Source organism: Pseudophryne corroboree, chromosome 4, assembly GCF_028390025.1.
Source record: "Pseudophryne corroboree isolate aPseCor3 chromosome 4, aPseCor3.hap2, whole genome shotgun sequence".
NCBI classification, from domain to species: Eukaryota; Metazoa; Chordata; class Amphibia; order Anura; family Myobatrachidae; genus Pseudophryne; species Pseudophryne corroboree.
This window is the reverse complement of record NC_086447.1, coordinates 215,472,659-215,490,937: the sequence shown is the minus strand read 5'-3', so window position 1 is coordinate 215,490,937 and position 18,279 is coordinate 215,472,659. Positions and strand designations below refer to the sequence as shown.

The window sequence follows — 18,279 nt, the reverse complement described above, 5'->3', positions numbered from 1 at the left end:
AGGATACTGTGCCCGGAAGAGCTGACACAATAAGGAAGGATTTTGAATCCCGGGTAAGACTCATACCAGCCACACCAATCACACCGTATAACTCGTGATAATATACCCAGTTAACAGTATGAACATAACAGAGCCTCTCAAAAGATGGCTCAACAATAACCCTTTTAGTTAACAATAACTATATACAAGTATTGCAGACAGTCCGCACTTGGGACTGGCGCCCAGCATCCACTACGGACTACGAGAAATAGATTTACCGGTGAGTAAAATCTTATTTTCTCTGACGTCCTAGTGGATGCTGGGGACTCCATAAGGACCATGGGGATTATACCAAAGCTCCCAAATGGGCGGGAGAGTGCGGATGACTCTGCAGCACCGAATGAGAGAACTCAAGGTCCTCCTCAGCCAGGGTATCACATTTGTAGAATTTTGCAAACGTGTTTGCCCCTGACCAAGTAGCAGCTCGGCAAAGTTGTAAAGCCGAGACCCCTCGGGCAGCCGCCCAAGAAGAGCCCACTTTCCTCGTGGAATGGGCTTTTACAGATTTAGGCTGCGGCAGGCCAGCCACAGAATGCGCAAGCTGAATTGTGCTACAAATCCAGCGAGCAATAGTCTGCTTTGAAGCAGGAGCACCCAGCTTGTTGGGTGCATACAGGATAAATAGCGAGTCAGTCTTTCTGACTCTAGCCATCCTGGAAACATAAATTTTCAAGGCCCTGACTACGTCCAGTAACTTGGAATCCTCCAAGTCCCTAGTAGCCGCAGGCACCACGATAGGTTGGTTCAAGTGAAAAGCTGATACCACCTTAGGAAGAAACTGGGGACGAGTCCTCAATTCTGCCCTATCCATATGGAAAATCAAATAGGGGCTTTTACATGACAAAGCCGCCAATTCTGACACACGCCTTGCCGAAGCCAAGGCCAAAAGCATGACCACTTTCCACGTGAGATATTTTAAATCCACGGTTTTGAGTGTCTCAAACCAATGTGACTTTAGGAAACCCAACACCACGTTGAGGTCCCACGGTGCCACTGGAGGCACAAAAGGAGGCTGAATATGCAGCACTCCCTTGACAAATGTCTGAACTTCAGGCAGTGAAGCCAGTTCTTTTTGGAAGAAAATCGACAGAGCCGAAATCTGGACCTTAATGGAACCCAGTTTTAGGCCCATAGTCACCCCTGACTGTAGGAAGTGCAGAAATCGACCTAGCTGGAATTCCTCCGTTGGGGCCTTCCTGGCCTCACACCACGCAACATATTTTCGCCATATGCGGTGATAATGTTGTACGGTTACATCTTTTCTAACTTTAATGAGCCTAGGAATGACTTCCTCCGGAATACCCTTTTCTTTTAGGATCCAGTGTTCAACCGCCATGCCGTCAAACGCAGCCGCGGTAAGTCTTGGAACAGACAGTGCCCCTGCAGCAGCAGGTCCTGATTGAGCGGCAGAGGCCATGGGTCCTCTGAGATTAATTCTTGAAGTTCCGGGTACCAAGACCTTCTTGGCCAATCTGGAACAGTGAGAATAGTTCTTACTCCTCTTTTCCTTATTATCCTCAGTACCTTGGGTATGAGAGGAAGAGGAGGGAACACATAAACCAACCGGTACACCCACGGTGTCACTAGAGCGTCCACAGCTATCGCCTGAGGGTCTCTTGACCTGGCGCAATATTTTTCTAGCTTTTTGTTTAAGCGGAACGCCATCATGTCCACCTGTGGTCTTTCCCAACGGTTTACAATCAGTTGGAAGACTTCTGGATGAAGTCCCCACTCTCCCGGGTGGAGGTCGTGTCTGCTGAGGAAGTCTGCTTCCCAGTTGTCCACTCCCGGAATGAACACTGCTGACAGTGCTAACACGTGATTTTCCGCCCATCGGAGAATCCTTGTGGCTTCTGCCATCGCCGTCCTGCTTCTTGTGCCGCCCTGTCGATTTACATGGGCGACTGCCGTGATGTTGTCTGACTGGATCAGAACCGGCTGGTTTTGAAGCAGGGGCTTTGCCTGACTTAGGGCATTGTAAATGGCCCTCAGTTCCAGAACATTTATGTGTAGGGAAGTCTCCTGACTTGACCAAAGTCCTTGGAAGTTTCTTCCCCGTGTGACTGCTCCCCAGCCCCGAAGGCTGGCATCCGTGGTCACCAGGACCCAGACCTGTATGCCGAATCTGCGGCCCTCTCTGAGATGAGCACTCTGCAGCCACCACAGCAGAGACACCCTGGTCCTTGGAGACAGGGTTATCAACCGATGCATTTGAAGATGCGATCCGGACCATTGGTCCAACAGGTCCCACTGAAAGGTTCTGGCATGGAACCTGCCGAATGGAATTGCTTCGTAGGAAGCTACCATCTTTCCCAGGACTCGCGTGCAGTGATGCACCGACACCTGTTTTGGTTTCAGGAGGCCTCTGACTAGAGATGACAGCTCCTTGGCTTTCTCCTCTGGGAGAAACACTTTTTTCTGGACTGTGTCCAGAATCATCCCCAGTAACAGTAGACGTGTTGCCGGAACCAGCTGAGGCTTTGGAATATTCAGAATCCAACCGTGCTGGTGTAGCACCTCCTGAGATAATGCTATGCCGACCAACAACTGCTCTCTGGACCTCGCCCTTATCAGGAGATCGTCCAAGTATGGGATAATTAAAACTCCCTTTTTCCGAAGGAGTATCATAATTTCGGCCATTACCTTGGTAAATACCCTCGGTGCCGTGGACAGGCCGAACGGCAACGTCTGGAATTGGTAATGACAATCCTGTACCACAAATCTGAGGTACTCCTGGTGAGGAAGGTAAATTGGGACATGCAGGTAAGCATCCTTGATGTCCAGAGATACCATGTAATCCCCCTCTTCCAGGCTTGCAATAACCGCCCTGAGCTATTCCATCTTGAACTTGAATTTTCTTAAATATGTGTTCAAGGATTTCAAATTTAAAATGGGTCTCACCGAACCGTCCGGTTTCGGTACCACAAACATTGTGGAATAGTAACCCCGTCCTTGTTGAAGTAGGGGCACCTTGACTATCACCTGCTGGGAATACAGCTTGTGAATTGCCTCTAACACAGCCTCCCTTTCTGAGGGAGTCGTTGGTAAGGCAGATTTGAGGAAACGGCGGGGGGGATGTCTCGAATTCCAGCCTGTACCCCTGAGATAACACTTGAAGGATCCAGGGATCTACTTGTGAGCGAGCCCACTGATTGCTGAAGTTTTTGAGACGGGCCCCCACCGTACCTGGCTCCGCCTGTTGAGCCCCACCGTCATGCGGCGGACTTAGCAGAAGAAGCGGGGGAGGGCTTTTGTTCCTGGGAAGTGGCTGTATGCTGCAGCTTTTTTCCCCTACCTCTGCCTCTGGGCAGAAAGGACGCGCCACTACCCCGTCTGCTCTTTTGGGGGCGAAAGGACTGTACCTGATAATACGGTGCTCTCTTTGGTTGTGAGGGGACATGTGGCAAAAATGCTGACTTCCCAGCCGTTGCTGTGGACACTAGGTCCGAAAGACCATCCCCGAACAACTCCTCACCCTTATAAGGCAAAACTTCCATGTGCCTTTTAGAATCTGCATCACCTGTCCACTGCCGGGTCCATAACCCTCTCCTGGCAGAAATGGACAGTGCACTTATTTTAGATGCCAGCCGGCAAATATCCCTCTGTGCATCTCTTATGTAGAAGACAGCGTCTTTAATATGCTCTACGTTTAGCAATATAGTGTCCCTGTCTAGGGTGTCAATGTTTTCTGACAGGGAGTCTGACCATGCAGCTGCAGCACTGCACATCCATGCTGAGGCAATAGCTGGTCTCAGTATAATACCAGTGTGTGTATATATAGCTTTCAGGAGAGCCTCCTGCTTTCTGTCAGCAGGTTCCTTTAGGGCGGCCGTATCCTGGGACGGCAGTGCCACCTTTTTTGATAAGCGCGTAAGTGTTTTATCCACCCTAGGGGCAGAGGTGTCACCAGGTGTGGGTACACCCGGTGCGCACTCTGCATTACTACACCCCCCACCCCCCTCTTCCCACACTCACCCCGCTGGAGCCGCGGCCGGACAAAAAGGGGGTGTGGGGTCTAATGTAAAGGGGGCGTGGCCTCGCGGGTCACCTCTTCTTCACTCCGGGGGCTGTATCCAGCTTCCTCTGAAATGCTGGCTGCCCCCGGAGACTAGGCAGTGTGCAGTGCTGGCTCCTTTTCTGTGACAGGAGCCGAGTGCTGCAGAGGATTATCACACTGCAGCACTCGGCTCCTGACACTGCAGACGAGCCAGCACTTGGTGTCACCCCTTCCGTAGGTGATACCTGGGTGCGGGCCGCACCCCCCGCACCCGCCTTCTGACGCCACTGCCTAGGGGGTGTTTCCCAAAGTGACCTATCCTCTGGCGGGAAAGGGTACGCCATTAGTAATTTTTTTGAAATTACCAATTTCTTATCAGGGGAAGCCCACGCTACTTCACACACTTCATTTAATTCTTCAGAAGGGGGAAAAACTACTGGTAGTTTTTTCTCCCCAAACATAATACCCTTTTTTGTGGTACCTGGGGTCACCTCAGAAATGTGTAAAACATTTTTCATTGCCTCAATCATATAACGAGTGGCCCTATTGGACATTACATTAGTCTCTTCGTCGTCGACACTGGTATCAGTATCCGTGTCAACATCTGTGTCTGCCATCTGAGGTAGCGGGCGTTTTAGAGCCCCTGATGACCTTTGAGACGTTTGGGCAGGCACGGGCTGAGAAGCCGGCTGCCCCGCATTTGGCATGTCGTCAAATTTTTTATGTAAGGAGTCGACACTTTCGCGTAATTCCTTCCACAAGTCCATCCACTCCGGTGTCTGCCCCGCAGGGGGTGACAACACATTTATAGGCACCTGCTCCTCCTCCACATAAGTCTCCTCATCAAACATGTCGACACAGCCGTACCGACACACCGCACACACACAGGGAATGCTCTGACAGAAGACAGGATCCCACAAAGCCCTTTGGGGAGACAGAGAGAGAGTATGCCAGCACACACCAGAGCGCTATATAATACAGGGATTAACTAAATTATATCCCCTTATAGCTGCTATATGTATATTGCGCCTAAATTTAGTGCCCCCCCTCTCTTTTTTACCCTTTCTGTAGTGTAGACTGCCGGGGAGAGCCAGGGAGCTTCCTTCCAGCGTAGCTGTGAGGGAGAAATGGCGCCAGTGTGCTTAGGGAGATAGCTCCGCCCCTTTTTCGGCTGACTTTTCTCCCGCTTTTTTATGGATTCTGGCAGGGGTATTTATCACATATATAGCCTCTGGGGCTATATATTGTGATATATTTGCCAGCCAAGGTGTTTTTATTGCTTCTCAGGGCGCCCCCCCCAGCGCCCTGCACCCTCAGTGACCGAAGTGTGTATGAGGAGCAATGGCGCACAGCTGCAGTGCTGTGCGCTACCTTGTTGAAGACAGAAGTCTTCTGCCGCCGATTTTCCGGAACACTTCTTGCTTCTGGCTCTGTAAGGGGGCCGGCGGCGCGGCTCCGGGACCGAACATCGAGGTCGGGTCCTGTGGTCGATCCCTCTGGAGCTAATGGTGTCCAGTAGCCTAAGAAGCCCAAGCTACCACCAGTTAGGTAGGTTCGCTTCTTCTCCCCTTAGTCCCTCGCTGCAGTGAGTCTGTTGCCAGCAGATCTCACTGTAAAATAAAAAACCTAAAATATACTTTCTCTCTAGAAGCTCAGGAGAGCCCCTAGTGTGCATCCAGCTCAGCCGGGCACAGGATTCTAACTGAAGTCTGGAGGAGGGTCATAGTGGGAGGAGCCAGTGCACACCAGGTAGTCCTAAATCTTTCTTAGCTGTGCCCAGTCTCCTGCGGAGCTGCTATTCCCCATGGTCCTTACGGAGTCCCCAGCATCCACTAGGACGTCAGAGAAATATATTTCTATTGGTGCATCACTCATCGACGACTACCAGTACAGCCGTACACTACTGCTATATATATATATATATATATATATATATGTGTGTGATCCAAAGCAAAAAATATATTTCTATTGGTGTGTCACTCAGTGACTACTAGTACTGCGGCTGCCGTACACTACTGTTATATATCTGTGTGTGTGATCCAAAGCAAAAAATATATTTCTATTGGTGCGTCACTCAGTGACTACTAGTACTGCGGCTGCTGTACACTACTGTTATATATCTGTGTGTGATCCAAAGCAAAAAATATATTTCTATTGGTGCGTCACTCAGTGACTACTAGTACTGCGGCTGCTGTACACTACTGCTATATATCTGTGTGTGTGATCCAAAGCAAAAAATATATTTCTATTGGTGCGTCACTCAGTGACTACTAGTACTGCGGCTGCGAGGAAAAAAATAATTTCCTAAGAGACCCGCTGGCGGGGATGCAGATCAGTCAGGAACAAGTTTTAACATCTGGTCCGGACTGAAGGAACTGTCTACAATTACTGACATGTCTACTGTCATTGCATATGATGCTGTCACCATTAAAAGAATGGTTGATGACGATTTCAGTGATAGCATACAAATAGGCATATCAGACAGTCCGTTTCAAAACTGGCAGGAAAAAAAAAGGCAATTTGGAGGCCCTTGCACAAACCGGCTTTGTTTTACTTAAGTTGCCCACCCTCCAGTGTGAGTTTTTAGTGCAGCCGGGAACCTTGTCAGCGATCGGCGTAGGAGGTTACTACCCCAAAATGTGGAAAAGATGATGTTCATCAAAATTAATTACAAATTCCACGAGGAAGACCTTTACCAGCAATTACCTCCACAAAGTACAGAGAGACCTGTGATAGTGGATTCCAGCAGGGACGAATTAATAGTGTGTGAAGACAAGGATGTATACACTGATAGGGATAAGGAATCGGAGGATGATGACGACATCTTGCTTCTGTAGAGCCAGTTTGTGCAGGGAGAATCAATTGCTTCTCTTTTTGTGGGGGCTCAAGCAAACCAATGATTTCAGCCAGAGGTGTGGCAGTCCCTGTCACTGAAATGATGGGTTTGTTAAAGTGTGCATGTCCTGTTTACACAACATAAGGGTGGGTGGGGGGGCCCAAGGACAATTCCATCTTGCTCCTCTTCTCTTTGAATTTTGTGCTCTCTGGAGCATTTTTTTGGGAATAGTTTTTAAATCTGCCATCCTGTCTGCCACTGCAGTGACACTCCTAGATGTGCCACGTGTTTGTACTGCCCACTTCTGTCGCTTACCTAAGTCATCCAGCTACCTTGGTGCAATCTTTTGGCCTAAAAACAATATTGTGAGCTGTGAGGTGTTCAGAATAGACTGGAAATTAGTGAAAATGAATGTTATTGAGGTTAATAATATTGTAAGAACAAAAACACCCCCACATTCTGTTATTTTAGTTGTTTGCATGATTTTTTTCGGGGGAAAAAACAGATCAAAAACACAAAGGAGGTCCAGATCCAAAATCAAAACCGGAAAAATGGCCCGGTTCACACCCCTACTCAGCACTACAGTTGTATACCACAGCCGCCGTGCAGAATCCAGGACTTGGCAATAAACTTCCCTCTCCTAAGCCTACCTCCAGTCTCCTGTGAACTAGCAAATGAGAGCCTGGGGGCGGACTTAGGAGAGGGAATCCTAATGCAAAGTCCTGGGTTCTGCACAGCGGTTGTGGTATACAGTGCTGCTGCCAATCTTGGACACACGCCATCACATATATTACATACTGTACATCTACACATGTATGTTTATATGAGCTTAGCATTCCCTCCATGCACAAGGTAGTCAGCGCTACAGCCCAGGGGCTGCAGCCACCACTGGTAATAATTCACAGTGGGAACAAATCCAACAGTGTTATCCAAAGTACAGCGGTTTGCCTCTGGAGCAGTGAATAATTATAGATTACTGCTCCGCTCTCCAGTTTGCTTTGCTAGTTATGCCCCTATTTCTGATTTTCTGACCAAATGTATCTGAAGACCATATGCACAATGGGCCTGATGCTAAGCTGGACAGAAGTTGCACATATGTGCTTCCACATTACATACATGATGACACTCAAATCTACCTTTCCTCCCATGACCTCTCCCCCGCTCTCCTCACTCGTACCTCCAACTGTCTCTCTGCTATCTCTTCCTGGATGTCCCAGCTCTTTCTTAAACTCAACATGTATAAGACTGAGCTGATCATCTTCCCACCCTCCTGCACACCCTCACCTCCCACAATCTCATTATCCATTGATGGCACGACTATCTCCTCTAGCCCCCAAGTAAGCTGTCTTGGCGTAATCCTCTCCTTCAAACCACACATTCAGCACCTCTCACAAACCTGCCATTTTCATCTCAAAAAACATTTCCAGGATCAGACCCTTTCTCACCCAAAGACCATTATTCACTCACTGATTATTTCCAGACTGGATTACTGTAATCTCCTCCTAACTGGCCTCCCTGACAATTACCTCTCTCCACTCCAATCTATCCTCAATGCTGCAGCCCGGCTCAAATGCACTACATCCACTTCCCCTCTCGTACAAGCCCTTCACTGGCTTCCCTTCCCTTTCAGAATCCAATTCAAACCTCTCACACTCACTTACAAAGCACTCACCCACTCCTCTCCCATTTACATCTCTGACCTTATCTCCCTTTATTCTCCCATCCATCCTCTTCGCTCTGCTAATGCACGTCAACTCTCCTGTCTTCTGATTACTTCCTACCACTCCTATCTTAATAAAGATTTTTCATGTGCTACTCCCTTTCTCTGGAATTCTTTACCTCTCCCGGTCAGACTCTCCACCTCCCTACAGAACTTCAAATGGGCTCTTAAGACACACTTCTTTACCAAACCCAGCCAAATCTCATCCTAACCCTCTGTCCTATGCTCGTTCTACCCCATCTGTGTCACTCCTGTCTGTCTGCCCCTCCCCTTTAGAATGTAAGTTCTCACGAGTAGGGTCCTCTTCCCTCATGTGCTTATCCTTTTCTTACTTTAATAATCCTCAACTGCCCAAATCCCGCAGTTTTTTGGCCACCTTGATACTTATCTCAGCGTCGTCTACTGGTGTAGTTAATTATGCTTAATTACCCTGTGCTTGTCCTATATTGTCTACAGTTGTAAGTTGCTGTTTTCCTGTTTTGATTTTGTGCATATGTACTCTGTAATTGGGCGCTGCGGAACCCTTGTGGCACCATATAAATTAAGAATAATAATAATAATAATAATAATAATAATAATAAAATACATGATAAAGAGTGTGTACAGTATAGTCACACATACGGTATGGAGGGTTGTACCCACCCATTATCCATAAGCTTGGATTTGGTACTAGTCATCACCATTAGTGTGCAGTTGAACCAGCTCTATACTAGAGGGAAAAGGTACCCCTGTAACCAAGCATATTTACACCGATGTCCAATAAATAGCCAACTGTTACAGAGTTACACCCTCCAATTTGTCTACATGAGAATGCCACATTACTGCCTGTCACCTCATAGGTGTAGCTGCAACTGAAATGCGCGCAGAAGTAATTTTATGAGGAATACATTTCTTTTGTTCACACAAGGGGCGGGATGTGATGCCGCACAAGTACGGCATCCATGCGGGATGCCCGCTGAACTCTGAACTTTTTTATTAAAGGAACCTTGTAAGTGATGTGCTACGTAAGTGCCCCTTTAAAAAAACATCCGAGTTCGGCCGGCATCCTGCATGGCTGCCGAACTCAGGCCGCATTACATCCCGCGTAAGATGTCATTCTCTAATGAAATATTGGCATTCCCCAATACATTAAGTATACATGCTTAAAATAGATGCTATAGGCTGATGAGCGATGAATACAACCCTTAAATCTTAACAAAGTAGCATCTAAAAAATACTGGGTCATGACCGTTCCATGGAGCTTGTTGCAGTTACCACAGTCGCACAGCCCCATATAAGTGGTTAATGAGGGAGATAGGGAAATAGGGGGGGATGAGCAGTGTGACAGGGTCATATAAAATCAGAAGTCACGCTCCTCTTCCCCTGTCTTCCTGATTTTGTTTTCAGTTACCTAGCTAAGGGATATTTATTTATTTCCTCTGGATCAACACAGATAACAGAAAATGTAGCTTTCTATGACAAAGCAAAGTAAGTCAGTAAAATGTTATGAGTGATGAAAAGAAGATAGATCTAAGAACTGTCCTTACACAGATCATGCTGATATGCAAAGGTTATAATTATCTGATTAAGACAAACAAATATAAAGAAAACAGGACAAGATCCTCACCAATAGAAAGTAACCTCTATGTGTGCGCTTCATAACATATGCCTTAACACACATTTACTATGGGCTCACTCATATGAACCCCAAAAATAGTGTGTATATATATATATATATATATATATATATATATATATACATAATGCATTGATTTACTGCACTCACAACTCATATATCTGGGGCATGCTTGCTGATATTCGGGTTGCCCTATGCAGGAGGGGCAACCAGGTCAGCACAGGAAGGGGGGAGGGTGAATGATGCTGCATAGGGGTGGAACCAGGGTGTGGCCATGTGATCACGCCATCATTGCTCCGCCCTCTGCAACGCAATATAAAGATTACCGGCTTTGAGAGGCAGGTGGCAGGGCCACAATGATTAGAGTCCGCGTAAATCGCATCATCTGATCCCCCCCCTTCCTTCCCGGACTGTACACTTTAGACAGTGGCATGGGAGGTTTTTAAATTGTTTAAATAAATGTCATATCTGTAGTTCTGTACCACACATATACATATTCTGTTATTTGTGGTATATAGAGAGAGGGAGGAAGAGATTCTCTGCAGGGCTAGTATTGTAGTTTAACAGTATTGAGAAACCAATGATAACCGTTAAATAAAGTGATTAAATAATCGCAACATAACTATATTGGTGGTGCTCCACAGAGTCAAGAAATACAGTATTGTAAATGGGGTTGATTTCTGCATGATGCAGAAAAAAGAAGAGAAACTCCTTTGAGGGGGCACTCTTTATTTGAAATATTAATGAACTAAAAAATAACCTTTATTATTTCCTACTTTTAAAATAAGTTTATAGCATCTTAGAACATCCTTTCTACTTGAACATAAGTTGTAAAAAATAATTGTATAAACTAAAGAGTGCCAGTTTAGCAGCCCCATCTGTGCAGATCAGATACTGCTGACAGACGTGTGTTTCATCTACTCAGGGCTTGTTCACAATGTAGCCTGAGCTGTGAATAAGCCCTGAGCGGGTGACACATGCATCTGTCAGTGGTGCCATGTCTGCCCAGACCGGACCTCTCATAGGCGCCTCTCATAGGTTTTCCTTCTTAGAGAACAAACCCGTTCAGAATATTTGCAGCATATATAAAAAGCATGGGCTGATATACTGTAAGACTGGATGTAGACAATCAACATGATAACTATACAAATATAACAGACACTGAATATGTCGGGTCACCCCAGTCTCCACCCCCTGTTCAGCTTCGCTCCCTGTTCAGCTCCGCCCTCTTCTCTGACTGACCCTGCCCACCTCTGCCCCCCATCCCCACTGTCAGGGCTCTGTCCCCAAAGCTCCTCCCACTGCTATGTCCCTCCACTTTTACCCCAGCCACTCCTGCCAGCCTGTTAGCCCTCCATCTACCGGCTCCCATACTTACCCCATTCTCAGGGGACAGTCATCCTCTTCTAGGTTGTCCCATCTTCCTCGCAGTGGGAGGCACTTGGACATGCGCCCAGTCTTACAGTGCATGCGCACTGAAGAGGCGGGACTGACCTTCTACAACTATACATTTCCTAAACAGAACTTAAGTGTATTTAAATATATGTTAGTAAATACAGCATATATAAAGTTGTCATTAATATATTTTAGTATTTGTCTTTATGTATCATGCCAATCTGGAATGGAGTGTAATTCTTACCTTACTGCTTCTGTGAATGTCACATGCCTGGCAAGGAGAGGCGTCCCTTATACCCACATGAATGCCTTGTGGTTTGTACTCCACTGCAAATAGTGCATTACTTTCTTCCTGCTGTGAAATCATATATTGGTATTTGTTACCAGAACAGTAAATCTAATTAGGATACAGAGAAGTATGTCATGCAACCATACCGTATTGCGTAAACAAGTGATTTCAATTACACATCTCCACTACTGGAAAGCAGCTAATTTCACATATGACTTAATTTCTATACATAGTGGGCAAATTAATCTGGAACACCATGCTTTAAAATAAATATGGTAACACAATTATAAGGCACAAAACAGACATATACCATAAGGAGTACATTTATTACATACATTCCTTTCTGAGTTTAATACAGAAAATACAAAAATTGTAGTTTATTAGTTATGTTCTGGCATAAGACCCTACTGGGCTCATGTGATGTGTCTGTCGTTTGTATACAGTCACTGGTTGCGAGAGCACATCATTTGAAACTGTGAGATGACAGAATTCAAAATACTGGGGGTCATTCAGATCTGCTCGCTGGGTTGCTAATTTTGCTGTCCTGCGATCAGATACCCCGGGTAGTGTGTATTCGCCCAGCAAGTGTGCAATCGCATGTGTACGCCGAGCTGCAAAAATTCACTTTGTGCAGTTTGTGCGCAACCCAGGACTTACTCCTACAGTGCGATGAGAAAGGGCTTATCGGGGCCAGAGCTTACGTCAGACACTTTCCCTGAAAACGCTTGGGAACGCCTGCGTTTTCCTGACCACTCCCTGTAAACACTCAGTTGCCACCCACAAACAGCCTCTTCCTGTCAATTACCTTTCGAATGCCCGTGCGATCGGATTTATCACACCATCCCTTCAATGATCGGCAATGCTCGTTGTCATTGTCCGGAGTGCGTGGGCATTGCGGTGCATACGCATGCGCATTTAGGACCTGATCGCCCACTGTGCGAAAACACACAGCAGTGATCAGATTTGAATGACCCCCTGTACTTACAGATGTCATAATAAGCCATTACTACTCACCATTTACTTTTATTGGAAAAAGGCACTATTCAGGGACTTGGGGCCAGATGTACTTAGCCTTGGATGGAGAGGGATAAAGTGGAGAACAGTGCTTAAAGTGGTCCTAGAGAGGTGGTGAAACTCACCCCCCTCCACCAGGACCGTGAAATAAAGGGGTCACAAAAAGGGGTGTGGTCTCAAAAAGAAAGGGCGTGGTCACCCAATAGTATCCCCAATTCAAATTAAGCCGCATGGTAGCACAATCTAATTAACATAACATCACACATTAGTGCCCTTAATACACAGTAGTAGCACCTCAAATACACATAATGCCCACAGCAATAGTGCCCCTTATACAATGCCCTCAGTAGTAGTGCCCCTTATGTCCCCAGGAGTGATGCCCCTTATAAAGTGCCCCCTATGCAACGCCCTCATTAGTAGTGCCCCCTGTAGTAATGCCCCTGGTGGTAATGCCCTGTGTAGTGTTGCCCCCAGTAGTAATGCCCCCGTAGTTATGTCCCCAGTCAGTAGTTATGTCCCCTGTAGTTATGCTCCAGTAGATTTGCCCCCAGTATTTATGCCCCTAGTAGTTATGTCCCCCATAGTTATATCCCCTGTAGTTATGCCCCCAGCCAGTAGTTATGCTCCCACTCAGTAGATATGCCCCTAGTAGTAATGCACCCAGTAGATATGCCACCAGTCAGACGCTATGCCCCTTGTAGTTGTGCCCCAGTAGACGTGACCCAGTAGATGTGCCCCCAGCAGTTGTGCCCCAGCAGATATTACCCCAGTAGATGTGCCCCCAGCAGTTGTGCCCCAGCAGATATTACCCCAGTAGATGTGCCCCCAGCAGTTGTGCCCCCAGTAGATGTGCCCCCAGCCATTGAGCCCCTAGCAGATGTGCCCCCAGTAGATGTGCTCCCAGCCATTGTGCCCCCAGGAGATGTGCTCCCTAGTAGCGCTGCTTACACACATACAAAAATAACCCCAAAAAACAAACACAATACTCACCAGCCCCACTCCTGCTTCCGGACAGCTGCTGCCCTCCACCTGACCGCCCGCTCTTCAGATCTATGGGAGAGACGTCATGACGTCTCTCCCATAGCGCTGCACATGCACACTGCCTGAGCCAGAAGCCGGAGCTCACTGAGAGGAAGAAGTCGGGTGCCCGCTGGTAACAAAATCTCAGTGTGCGCCCGACTTCTCCCTAGGTTAGGTGAGCCGGAGGAGGCGGAACTGCGTATGCGGCTCCAAATGGAACTGACGGAAGGCAGTTCCGCCCTGTTCTGGCTCACTTTAACCACTGGTGGAGAGAGATAAAGTACAAACCACTCAGCTTCTTACTGTAATTTTTTAAACACAGCCAGTAACACGGCAGGTAGGAGTTAATTGTCTAGTTAGTAGTTTTTCTCTCTCCACTTTATCACTCTCTAATGCTTAGTACATCTGCCTTCAAGTTATCTAAATGTTGCGATAAAGATGGCCTCAGCAGCAGACGTGAGAATTGTTTCATATTATAACAGTTTATGGGCGGGGATGGCCAGCGTTCCTGAAAATGGGGGCATGGCGCTGATTTCCTGGCCTCGACTACAGAGCTGCGACAGCCAATCTGAACAGCCTCAGGCTCACTCAGATTGACAATATTTTTGCAGAGTAATCAACAGATCACAGAAGCTGGCAACAGAGGATCATGCTGGTAGAAGGCATCTATTTACACAAGATGCCTCCTACTGTATTAGCATAGATTCATATCGCTGCTGCTTCCAAAGACGAATCAGCAATGTGAACTGCGTCCATCTCTAAATCAGGCAATGTTGCTTATTCCAACACAATAGCTAACAAAGCAGATACATGGGGGTAAATTTACTAAAGTGCGGGTTTATAGAAGTGGAGGTGTTGTCAGTAGTAACCAGTCATATTCTAGCTATTATTTTCTTGAAGGTGCTAGATAAATAATAATAAGTAGAATCTGATTGGTTGTTATGGGCAACATCTCCACTTCTAAAAAACCACCCCTTAGTAAATGTAACCCTTAGGGGGTTATCCAATTATCCGCGGTAAATTACAGTGGGTAATTGTCTCACCAGTGCCTACCCAATTAGTCCTGATAAACCAGGTGTGGCCGCGGCTTATCTGGGATTTTATTTCACCTGTATCAGGCAGGCAAACCAAATCCCGGAAAACAGCCCATTGCAGCGGCAGGTGAAAACATAGAGGTTTCACTGAACCTGTGTGTTTTCGGGAGAAAATTTATTTTTCTTCATGCGACCTAATAGGATAGCACAAAATAAAAATATCGGAGAAACAGTGTGAAAAATCGCAAAAACAAACGTCCGTTTTTTGCTCCTGAAGTTCTTTGTAGCTAATTGGATACCCCTTTAAGGGGGTAATCAATTAGTGCCATTTTTTTGATCAGTCGAATAAATGCCACTTTTCACACATTTTTAGGTCAAATTTACATTACACTGTTTTTACTGTAGGTCGAAGTTACATTGCACTGTTCAAAAAATCTGTCACTGTGGAAAACCATGTGTATCGACAAATTCGCTGCTGAAACACGTGTTTTGGTGAATTTGCAGCTGTTTTTGCCCATTTTTGCCGCAATTTTCACCTATGCCGATTTGTCAAAAAAAAGTGAAAAGGCATTGCGAAAATGGATTAAAAAATGGGTGAAAATGCCCGCAATTGTATACCCTATGTCAAATTAGTGCCGTTTTTTTGGCCAGTCGAAAAAAAGTCACTTTATTGAATACCCCCTAAGTGAGTAATGCTAAAACATAAATTAAATATACCAAATCTTGAAGAAAATTCTAAAATTCAATCTTTCTGGTTGGGGAGTAGTTCTACATTGTATTGTCTAATGAACTTTTCACTTTATAGACTGTAAGAATCTATACCAGGCCTCTGTAAACAGACCCTTAAGAGTCATATAGACTTATGAGGAGAGAGCATTAAGTATCTCAGACTATGAAGCAGTGACTGTATTTATGAGCGAGAGGAAACAAATCCAATCAAGTCTTTTTCCCTAGTGAGAGAGAAAACCAGTCACAAATTTATTTTCATTTCCCAGTTTTCCCAGGAGAAGCCGACTTACTTCTATCTGGATTGGATGAGCGGAGTTGGGAAGCCTGCCTACGATGGACATAGTTGTGTAATAGCTCTTCCTTTTGTCTACAATTAATGACCATTTTCTTGTGAGAAAGCAGAAGCATCCACTCAGTCTATTTTGCATTGGTAACAGTAGATTCTGGTAATACTGGAGAAGGCAGGGGGCTATTATTTATATTCCCAGTGGTCCAATGAATGGGAACTTGGGTTGTGGATGACTGATTTGGCTAAGCTCTGGAAAAAGCGAAGCTTGCCTTGATAAGCTGTGAAAATAGGAGTATTATCAAATCAATTGCACTTGTGTTTTCCAAAGATTAATAACACCATAACACAGTGGGATTTGGGAACAGACAGAAAAAAGATATTTTAGTTTTGTCACAGACATTTGATTTCATGTTTCTGTTTTATTATTTTCTATGGGTGCTTAGAAATATATAAACCATAATTTAAAGTTTCAGTCAAGACACCCGACTGTGAAAATGAACATGCTGCAGTATAAATCGATACAGAGCATGACTAAGTGTTTCCAAAATGGTGATGTAAGAAAGCCTCTATTTTCAAACAGTACATGTCTGTATTAATCATTAACTCAATTGTTGTGGTGGCTTTATTTGATATCAAACTGTGACATGTTCTGAAATATTAAAGGTGAAGTGTATCCTATTTATAAACATAGTTTTTGTATTTTTATAATACGAAATGGAAACAATGCATACATTTATAGTTTATTCCCTTTTATACGTATATACTAAAAGCTGCAGCTGCTGAGATCTTTATTACAAACAAGCCAGGACATAGAATGCAAGGGTCGTAAGGAGCAGCACTTGACTTGTAGGGGTGGTATTAGAGGTGGGGAGTGACAGCAGCACTTTATATTTAATAGAGAGTAGAAGAGAACATACTGTATGAAACCTGGAAGAGCAGGACTTTTGGCTTCATGCATCTGCATAAGAAGTTTGGTAAATTATAATGAGAAGAAACTCTTGAGGAATATAGAAAATAGTTCTACATGCCAATTACCATTGGTTTCTATTTACTATTGGTGGGTGAGGGTAATATAAAGCCAATTGTTATGGGCACTTCTCTACTGGTGCACTTATCCACTTTTTTCACTGATACCGCTTTCACATCTCGAAAGGCAGGTTGCACCTGGGACTTCTACACGGATCCTTCTCAGGTGCGACCCGCTTGAGACCCCTTTCAGACTGGCGGCACCAACCCGACATATTGCTGTGTGCAGTGACGTGTGCGGAAGTGGCGCCTGAAGATCAGATAACCTCCAAGCGCCGCCTCTCTCTATAAAGTGAACCTGTTCACACTGCACTTCAATCTGGGGATAACCCTGTTTTATTCCTAGATTAAAATACCGGGTCAGTCAACCCGGAAATTGTAACATAGCCCTTCACACCGCTCCTCGACCCGCAACGATCTGGCAATATACCAGGTTATTTGTGTAACGTGAAAGGGGTTTGATTCATACAGCAAACCAGGGGCGTATCTAGAGAGGAAGGGACCCGTGTGCAGACTCCATGTGTGGGCCCCCTCATCTCCCGTAGACGCCGCGCCGCTGTAGACTCTGGCACAGTGCCAGAGTCTACAGCGCATGCGCAGGACTCCGAAAAATGGGCGCCTGCGCATGCGCTGTAGACTCTGGCACTGTGCCAGAGTCTCTAATGGTCAGTGCGCTAGCAGCGGCGCGACGGCAAGGAGGGGGCCCACACGCGGTCAGTGATGGACTCCGGAAAGGTAAGTATAGGAGAAATGGGTGCAGTGTGTGTGGTGTGGGCCCCCCCTGGACTCAGGGCCCATGTGCACCACACACACTGCTCCCATTATAGAAACGCCAATGCAGCAAACCTTATTATATAGGAGAGATGCATGCATTTTACAACTAAAAGATTGGGGAAAAGCATGTACAGTGGCACATTTTTTAAATAGACCTCTTAGAGCAGGGATATTCAACATATGGTCCTCCAGCTGCTGTGGAACTACATATCCCAGCATGCTCTGTCACAGTCGTAGCATTCCTGAATAGCAGATCATGCTGGGATGTGTAGTTCCACAGCAGCTGAAGGGCCACATATTATATACCTCTGTCATTGATTCATTTAGTGTGGAGACTTGAAGACATTGACTTGGGGTTTTATAGGAATCCTATTACGGAATCTGATGTAATACCAGGGGGAAAAATATGTATCACTTGTTTTCTAAATTAGAAATAAATTAAATTAATCTAAATTATAGAGCCAAACAGAAGTACCAAAGTACACCACACACAACATACTAT

At 45.8% G+C, this 18,279-nt stretch overlaps 1 long non-coding RNA gene across 1 annotated transcript in view; it reads right to left on the bottom strand.

Moving 5' to 3' along the window:
- LOC134911277 (uncharacterized) overlaps window positions 1-18,279 on the bottom strand; it is a 115,361-nt gene that overhangs the window by 57,820 nt on the left and 39,262 nt on the right. Inside the window, exon 2 of the long non-coding RNA XR_010176440.1 lies at window positions 11,847-11,957. This is a non-coding gene — a long non-coding RNA (uncharacterized LOC134911277). The remainder of the gene's footprint in view (window positions 1-11,846; window positions 11,958-18,279) is intronic.